Here is a 10,446-nt window from a genome sequence, read left to right on the forward strand (position 1 = left end):
CAGAGTCTACTTTGCTTTATAAGTATATAAATATAAGTGCAATACATCAAGTGAAAAGTTAAAAAATGAATTGTGTTCAGTCCGGTCATCAGTAGACCTCTCTGTTAGGACATATAAGATTTTGTCCTGATATTTAAAGTACTAAAACCCTATAGTACAAGAGGTGCAGACAGAGGATGTGGGAAATTAAGTGATGGTATTTGAATAGAGTTTACTGAGTAATCTTAGTCGCATAATCTTAATTGCCTCTCTATGATAAGTACATTTGTCTTATCAGCATAAAATCAGATTTGCCTATTTTACTAGGCAAAGTAAAATTAATGCTTCACAATATTGTCCTGTGAGACCTTAAGATGACAATAAAAAACCTTATTTAAAAACCTTGAGATTACAATACAGCATAAGGAAATGCATGTTGAATTTATTGGTAACACTCTACAATAAGGTACAATAACTAAGTTAACATTAGTTCATGTATTAAATAACCATGAGCAATACATTTGTTGCTGTGTTTGTTAATCTTTGTTAACGTTAGTTAAAAATACAGCTGTTCATTGTTAGTTTACAGTGCATTAACTAATGTTAACAAGATTTTAATGAAGTATTAGTAAATGTTAACATTAACAAAAAATAATAAAGGCTGTTCACGTGCAGTTCATTATTAGTTCATGTTAACTAATGAAACGTTTTAATAAAGTGTTACCAATTAAGACATAAATACAAAAAAAAAAAAAGTATAAAAGAGAATAAAGAAACAACATGAATTAAGATGTTTGTGACTGCTATCCAGATGTCACACCAAAGGTGAGTAATCCTGAAAAATGCAGGGAAACAAGTGTTAATAATAATTTAACATCATACACAAATGGCAAAAAAAAAAAAACACTGGCTGCTCATTAAAATAGGTCTATTCACTATTTAAAGAACAATCTCGATGGGTATTGACCACAGATGATTGTTTTGCAATCATTAGCGTGATTGTAGCTGTGAGAGCTGTCTGTACCTTCAGCTAAAATACAACAAAACAAGCATCATTCTTCTTCATTTTTGACACGATATGGGACATCTGATTACAACAACACTTGCTTACATCAGTTAATAGTTCATAAACTATTGCTTCAACTGATCTCAAACTTCTTTAACTTCAGTTAACACAGAAATGAACGATTAACTGCACTTACCTCTGCTCAGCCATGAACTGGTCGAAAGCTGATGACGTAACATGCAGGTAGGCCCGCCCTCACGTGATACTTATTGGTCGATTGATAAGCTTAAATCTGATTGGCTAAAGAGTACGACTGCTCTGTGTTACGAGTGTTATGCTGCCAGGAAAGTCTCAAAAACACACACACGCATATCTAAGGCGATTCGTACGTGAATGACGATTTGCACATTCAAATGCAAGGATACACTCGTACATTTTAAACATTCAAAGGTTTTTGTGCACAGTTGTATATCTACGAATTGTGTTTTGCATTTGTGAAATGTATTTTATTAGTATATAATTTTATTTTGCGCATGTGAATTGCTTTTTGTGAATATATATTTTTTTTTTCACGCACGTGGATTTTTTTTTGTGTGTACGTGAATTAGGTTTCATGCATGTGAAATTGTCTACGCATTTGTGAATCATGTTTTTTGCGTGATTTATATTTGAGACTAATCTGCCTCCATAATACCCGCTCAATTGCGCTATTTTTTGTTTGAGTAGTGCTTGCTTGGGAAAGGTATTGTGCAGTGCAGGTGGACAAAATACTTGGGTGACTTTAAAAAAAATGTAATGTATAAAAATTAATTGCTTAAAGGAATATTTCATGTTTAATAGCTAGCTACTAGGTCAGCTTAAGTTGTCTTTATTTTATTTTTAAAAAAAAGAAGCAGCAAAAATCTGTGATAAAGGGTAATTTATGTAGGAGACATTTGTTCTATTGCAAAGTTTTTGTTGTCCACTGAGAGGCGCTGTGACATAGTATAATTAGAGCACCTGAGCAACAAGTGTGTGAGTTGGTAATTGGGAAGCACACAGTTTTTGACTGCACTTCAGAGTAGCATGCAAGGTGCAATGCAGTGTTTACAAGGTATGGTTTTGTGTGTACGTGTGAACAAGGAAAGGCAACAAGAAGTTTTGAGACCATATTTAATGGAGCACAAGTAATAAAGAAAGACATTTGTTTGCATCTACATCCGTCTGCATGGACTCTATTTGTACACGTTCTAAACTTGCTTATTATCAACGGCTTTGGAAAGTCATTACAAAAGTCAAAAACTCTGTGCTTCCTTATTACCAATGCACACACTTGTTGCTCGGGTGCTCTAATTATACTCACAGTCTAATCTTATCTTATCTCACCAGTAAAAAGTGGCCTACATTATTTTAAATATATCTAATCAGTGACAGTGTGCAAGTATATTTGTCTGATATAATTCTGTATTTTCAGCAGAATCATGAATATTTTTATTCTGGTGTCACCATTGTCCTGTGCATTGGGTTTCCAGCACCAAGTCCAAGCCTATTTATTTTCAATGTAACACCAAATTTAGCATTTTAATCAACAGTACATTTTTTGTTAACCTTTTACCAAATGTCTTGGAGTATCGCAATAATATCGTATTGTGATATGTATCGAATCGTGACGAGGGTATCGTTAAGCCCGGGACACACCAAACCAACAGCAAAGAACTAGCGGATGAAAATGGGTGGAGAGCCGACTGATAAAAAAGTTGGATGAAAGCCGACAGTGTTGGCGCCTCGCGTCGCCAGCATCGGGGGAAAAAAGCTGCACTTGAACACACGGAGAGAACTACAGCCGACTGTCAGCTAGAATGTGCGTTCTGCGCCTGCGTGTAAATGAGACAACTGTCTATTTCTGCAGATATATTCATCTATATTCGTCATTCAAAAAGGGAAAATGACGCTGCAGGCTGCAGATACACAAACCATAAACAAAGCAGTGCGTGCTTACCGTTTTGAATATCAATCTAAACACTTTCTTTATTCCACTCCGCTCATGTTAATATTGAAATATTCGCCAAGGAACAATCAGGTAAGATGACGTAACATTAGAACAGCCTTCTATCTGTACCGTTTTGACTTCTTTGCTCACTGTTTTGTTTTGTTATTATTCTTGTGCACTGACTCGGTTACTAAGCTGAACAGCCAATCAGAGTTCTCTCTCTCACCGAGGGCCCGACACCGATTCAACATGTCGAATCAGCGGGAAAAAAGCAGACGAGGACCAATTTCAGCCGACTGTGCGGAACCGTGCAGAACACACTGTGAAAACTTAGTTGGCCAACGCACAAAAACTGCCCGACGGCCGACCATCGGCTTGGTGTGTCCCGGGCTTTACACCCCTAATAGCGATTCACTTTACTCTATCCTTTTTTCACTTCAATGGGCCCTAAAAAGTCAACGCCAATGTTAGTAAAAGGTGGCAGGTCAGGGGTGATCCTTTCCAGTGGAAGGTCTGCCATCTTCTGTTCACCCAACGTCCCCTTATAACGTCTACAGATGACACATTTCTGTATAATCACACTGATTATTTTTCTTGCAACAGGGTTGCCGTTTGCAATCAGAAAGCATCTGATTTCTGCCACAATGACCCAACTGTTCATGAATGTCTCAAAGCACAAGATGTGAAACATGCTGATCTTTAGATAACGAGGGTCAGTTTTATTTCAGTCGTTTATAGCTGACTTACCAAGTCTTCATCCCACGAGCAACATTCCATCACACAACACAGTTTCCAAACTATAGACAGAGCTTTTTCTTTTAACGCCAACATTTCTATCCTTGCGCTCAGCAATTTCCTCTTGGAACTTCCTCTTTCCTCCCAGAGATGCTTTAAAACTTCTGTAATTTTACATCTACAGCAACACTATCAATCTGCTCCTAAGATAGCTCCTTTCGTTTACAACTCGGCTCCATCAGAAGTTTCTGCAGTTTCAAATACCAGGCAACCGCAACTTTCAAACGTTTCCATTCTGAGAAGTAATGGAAGTTCTGTCTGCACAACTCCTGTAAAAGTACTTTAGCTGGCAGAATAAGCACTGCTAAAAAACCCAAGGGAACATAAACAGAGCTTACCACCGATAAAATGCCTCTCCTATTACTTGGTTGATTTTTCAAGGAAATGTCATGATCCACACACAGGAAACAAGGGATAAGATCCAATTGCAGTAAGTATTTATTAGGGAAATCCGTATCAGTGGTCAAGTCCAGGCATGGGTTAAAATCCGATAAGGCAATCCAAAACAAGTCACAAACAAGAACAGGCAGGAAACAGAACACAGAAGTGGCGTGATAAATACAAGGACTCCGTGACACATACTAAAACAGACAGGGTTATATACACAGGGAAATGACAATGCTAATGGGGAATTGGCTGAGTGCAATGATTAGTGACAAGGGACAGCTGAGTGCAATGAAGAAACAAGGATCTGGGGGAATGTAGTTCAGAATGTGACGGACACCATGGGGAAGGAGGACATCTAGTGGTGACCCAGGGAACTCAAACCAGACACTGTGACAGGAAATCTTGAATTTAAAGGTGTCGGCTTCTACACTCCACTAAAGACCTAAAGCTCTTTCAACAGGCAATTTGTCTCGATCCAGATCTAGCTACTGTATATTCTAAACTCAGTGTTCCTCAGAAACTGACTGCAACATTTTACGACTGTTGCTGATCCATTTTGTTAGATCTCACTATTGCTCTGTCCTTTTGACAGAGAACAGTGAGATTTTTAACCATAGAGATGGCCACTTCCTCAGTGACACTCTTCAGACAGGCATCTACAAAAAAGTTATTGTTGATGGTTTCAGTTACCTCTGCCTTTCTGGAAAGTCTACTTGATTGTCCTTTGCGGTCTGTTTCAAGGCGTAACAAGCACAGCTTGGAGAAGACACGACTCCGAAAAGATGAACTGTCCTAAATGTAATGGGCTCTCTAGTCAATTCTCCATCTGGCCACCATAAGAAACAAAGAAAATCTACCTCTTCCTCAGCCACTTTAACTTGATGGAACATTGCTTCAATGTCAGCCATGAAGGCTACTGGTTCTTGCCTGAATCTCATCAGTACACCAAAGAATTGGTAAGGTTAGGGCCTTACAACAATTGACTATTTAGTGATGTTCCTTTATATGCTGCTCCACAGTCGAACAGGACAGAACAGGACATGATCCCTTAGGATGAAACACCCCGTGTTGAGGAATGTACCAAACTTTGCAATCCACACTATCTAGTTGGTGAGATGGTACCTTCTCTGCATAACCTTTAAGTACAACATAAACAAGAAAATGAGAGTACTTCTCATGAAACCCTTTGTTTCTTTCCAGTTTCCTTTTCAGGCCATTTAATCATTGCTTAGCAACACAGTTGTCACGTAACATGACATTATTAGTCTTGGAATTGTTGTTGTCCACTGAGTGGCACTGTGAGTATAATTAGAGCACCTGAGCAACAAGTGTGTGAGTAGGTAATTGGGAAGCACACAGTTTTTGACCGCACTGCAGAGTAGCATACAAAGTGGGTTTTAATCTTATGCAGTGTTTACAAGGTATGGTTTTGTGTGTATGTGTGAACAAGGAAAGGCCACAAGAAGTTTTGAGACCATGTTTAATGAAGCACAAGTAATAAAGACATTTGTTTGCATGTACATCCGTCTGCATGGACTCTGTTTGTATGTGATCTAAACTTGCTTATTCTTATTATCAGTGGCAACTCATTACAGGTTAGTTCACCCAGAAATGAAAATTATCCCATAATTTCTCACCCTCAAGCCATCCTAGGTGTATATGACTTTTCTTTCAGCCAAACACAATCGGAGTTAGGCTATATTAAAAAATATCCTGGCTCTTCCAAGCTCTATAATCGGAGTGAATGGTACCTTAGATTTTGAAGCCCAAAAAAGCACATCCATCCCATCCATCCATCATAAAAGTAATCCATACGACTCCAAGGGGTTAAAAAGGCCTTCTGAAGTGAAGTGATGCATTTTTGTAGGAAAAATATCCATATTTATAACTTTATAAACTATAATCACTGGCTTCCAAACAAACAAACAAAAGCACAGACACCATTAACTGGTATGAGGTAGAAGGAACACACAAATTCATTCATCATTTGTTCATTTTATTACATTTTCAAAATGTTATTACATTGACACCTCATACTATAGTGCATTTACAGGTACTGCTCTCAAAAAATACAATTATTTTATGGGTATAGCAAGTGTATCACAAGACCACCTGCACATTACATCCTTTGTGTCACATAAATCATTAAAGGGTTAGTTCAAAAATGAAAATTCTGTCAGTAATTACTCACCCTCATGTTGTTCCAACCCCGTAAGACTTTCGGGGATGTTTTAAATAACATAGAAGCCTATGGAGGAGTGAGACAGCTCTCAGATTTCAATAAAAATATCTTAATTTGTGTTCCTAAGATGAACGAAAGTCTTACGGGGTTGGAACAACATGAGGGTGAGTAATTACTCACAGAATTTTCATTTTTGGGTGAACTAACCCTTTAAAATCATCATTAGTGTAACACACAACTCATTTTACTTTTGAAAATACTGAATTTGCATATTTAAAGGCACATTTTGTAGATGAACAACTTTAGGGATTGTTCATCCAAAAATGAAAATTCTCTCATAATTTAATCACCTTCATGGCATCCACAATGTATATGACTTACTCTCTTCAGATAAACACAAAAGAAGATTTTAGGAACATAATTTTAGTCCATATAATCCCAAATAATGCCGCTCATTTGTTGCTGGAAAATCCACATGAAAAACCAACCATTTAAAGCGTCACCTAAGCAGCACCCATTCACTTATTTGCATTATTTGGACTCATAAAGATTATCTGAAGAAAGAAAATCATATACATCAGGGATTGGTATGAGGGTAAATGATGAGAGAATTTTCCTTTTTGGGTGAATCTCTTTAAGGGCAGGTAAGTAGTTTAAAGGGGTCATATAATGGTACATGCACTTTTACAAGTTGATTGTACTGAAATGTGTGTTGGCAGTGCCTGTACACAACCATCATAAAATGATAAAAATCCATCCAGTGGTTTTTTAAATCTTCTTATATGTTTTCCCCATAGACTGTAAAAAATATTCTTAAGGGTCTAAATTAAACGTTTGTAATACTTTGTAATTCAATTCTTATATGTTTTCCCCCATCTCAAATCAAGCCGTTCGATCTTGTGACGTCACACGGTCGGACGCCCCTCCCACGATTGTTGATTGACAGCAGCGTTTCAACACAGACCCGCCCTCGCTCGTGAGCGAGCTGTCAATCATAGTCCGCGCGGACCGGCGCGGTCATTGTTGATATGCTGGAGCACTGTCTATGAGCAGAATGGCGTGTCTAAGCGATTGTGGTGTTCTGTTCTTGGGTGCAATAAGGAACACAGCAGTCATTTTGATGTTCCTAAATCCGAACCGCTGAAGACACAGTGGCTGAGTTTGTTTTCGAAGGGAATATTCCCCACGATCAACGTCAATGCTTTCATGTTTGCGCGAATCATTTCACACACCAGACTGCTTTACAAAGGAGGCTCAGTAACGTTATAAAGCTGGTTTTGCTAAGAAGCTGCTCCTGAAAAAAGGATCGGTACCAACTATCCTGCTGCACCTCCAGAATAACTGAAGTGAGTGTAACGTTTTATTAACCTTTATATTAATATTTATATTAAACTTTGCAAATTGCTTGCTGCACGCTTCATGATGAATGCGGCTGTTTACACTCAGGGTACATTACGGCATGTTTTCTATGCACGACGTTCTCAATATAATTCATAATCCCACGTTTATAATGAACAACGCGTTATGGTTATTGTGTTATTAAAACTGTGTACGCAGTACGCACAGAACAGAGGGGCGGGGTGAGCAAAGCTCATTATCATTTAAAGACACATGCACTTAAACAGCGTGCTGAAAACAGAGCTGTTTTTGACCAGGTAAAATGAGCGTATTCTTACAATACATGAGAATTTTTAATTAAAGTATTACAAAGTATTACAAACGTTTAATTTAGACCCTTAAGAATCATATTAGCTTGTACAAAAATGGCATTATATGACCCCTTTAAATGGGGCTGTTGTTTTAACTTTTTGAAAACAATTGTTTTAAAATAACATTTCAAAACTTTGACAATGCTGACAGTAGTCATAACGATTGCGATTCATATCTGATAAGGTAAAGTATTATGACTTGGCTATAGGCTATTCATATGCAAATACACCAAAATAGTAATTGGTTTAGAGACTGACATTGTTACCTATATATATATATATATTTATTTATATATATAAATATATATACATAGATGCTTCATTAGCGACTGTTTCCATGGGCTGCTATATGCAAGCCATCCACCATACTGGAACGGTCAAAGCTGGTCTGTCAACACTCAAGAGCAAGTTGATTGTGCATTTACAACTGTAGTTATAAGCATGTATGAATATCTAAATCTGCAATAGACTTCAGCAGATGATTTTCATAGGATTTAGTTCATCATTAACATAATACAAAAGATGAAGGCAGGTTAAGGAATGGGGTCATGAACTGAGAGATCATATAAGAGGTCCTCATAATATAAGAAATCCTCTAAGTTTCAGAACTAAAAACTTCCTTGTTAGTCCAAACACAGTTTTTATTGTAACCAAGCCCAGCGTACTACTCGTTGTGGAATGTGCCTATCTATGGTGAATGACCACCTCTGCAGAAGAAAATCAGTGAGAAAGTCTTCATGACCAGATGCCCTTTGGTGTGGCCTCCGAAGCACACAAAGAGCTGCTCAGACTGCCCAAACTTGGCAGAGTGCTCAATATAATCTTAAGTCCAGGGCAGAAAAGGGCAGAATAATTGCAACTCCTGCTCACCCTCAGAGGGGGGAAGAGCAGAGAGAGTAATGACCTGTACTCTGAACAGAGTAGAGAGCACCTTAGGTACGTAGCCATGTCTTGGATTGAGGACAACTTTCCAGTTGTTAGGCCCAAACTTAAGTCAAGAAGCACTCACAAAGAGCGCTTGCAAGTCACCCACTCGCTTGACTAATGGTAGGGCTAGTAGGAGGGCGGTCTTAAGCGAAAGGGGCTGCAGTTCAGAAAGAAGCGCAAACAGGTCCCATGTAGGAACCGTGAGGGGGTGAGACGGGTTTAGCCTTCTGGACCCCTTCAGAAAGTGAAAAACCAGGTTGTTCCTGCCTACGGACTGGCCGGTCACAGGTGCATGCTGCTATGGCTGCCACATAGACCTTGAGCGTGGAAGGGGTGCAACCCTTGTCCAGCAGCTATTGAAAGAAAGACAGTACCAGTGAAATGTCACAGGACATCGGGTCTTCCCTCCAGGCTGCGCTCCAGCCGTTGAAAACAGACCACTTAAGGGCGTAGAGGCATCTAGTGGATGGGGCTCTAGCCTCAGAAATAGTGTTTAGGACCCTCGCAGAGAGGTCCATAGGCTTCTGTCGAGACTCTGGTTGGGGTTCCAGATAATTCATTTCGCTTAGGAAAGAAGGTCCTTCCTCAGGCATCCGTGACACCAAGGGCCCTATTTTAACGATCTGAAACGCAAGTGTCAAAGCGCAAAGCGCAAGTGACTTTGTGGGCGGGTCTTGGCGCTGTTGCTAGTTTCCCGGCGGGATAAATGACTCTTGCGCCAGGCGCAAATCTAAAATGGGTTGGTCTGAAGCAGCTTCATTATTCATAGGTGTGGTTTGGGCGTAACGTGAAATAAACCAATCAGAGCGTCATCTCACATTCCCTTTAAGAGCAGGCGCGTTTGTTCTAAAGCGGATTCCTATCAAAACGGCGGATTTGCCAGGCGCGCGCCAGGAGCGGTTCACAGCCGAGGAGAGCAACGCTCTCGTCAGGGAGGTTGGGGATGGAGAAACCCACCCAAATTAACTTCGGTTAAAAAGGCGTATGATAATTTGGGTAAATGTGTAAGCTAGATGTATGCTTTTATAATAAATTGTCTGTCTATCTATCTATCTATCTATCTATCTATCTATCTATCGTAATAATGTATGATTTGCAAAAATGAAAACTGCTGCTTCTGTGTAGATGAGAGAATCAAAGTGTATGCGCGTTGTGCACACGCTTCATTGATTATGGCCAAGCATGCGCCCTTAAAATAGCATATGAATAACATGCGCAACGCGCCACTGACTTTAAACAATTTTTTCCTGGTTAGTGGCGCAATTGTTTTCTAAACCTGCAAAATAGCATGAAGGAACGTTTGCGCCGGAACACACCTACTTTTTTGCGCTGAACCGCCCAATGAGCGCAAGTTCATTCCCTAGTTTAGCGACGTGCTTCTGTGGAGGGAAAAACGCGCTTTGCGCGGGTGCAAAATAGGAATGATACATGCGTCGCTGTACAAAGTCAATTGCGCTGGGTGCAAGATAGGGCCCCAAGTGTGGGATGGAAC

This window comes from Abramis brama, assembly GCF_963993115.1.
Source record: "Abramis brama genome assembly, chromosome: 4".
Classification (NCBI taxonomy): Eukaryota; Metazoa; Chordata; class Actinopteri; order Cypriniformes; family Leuciscidae; genus Abramis; species Abramis brama.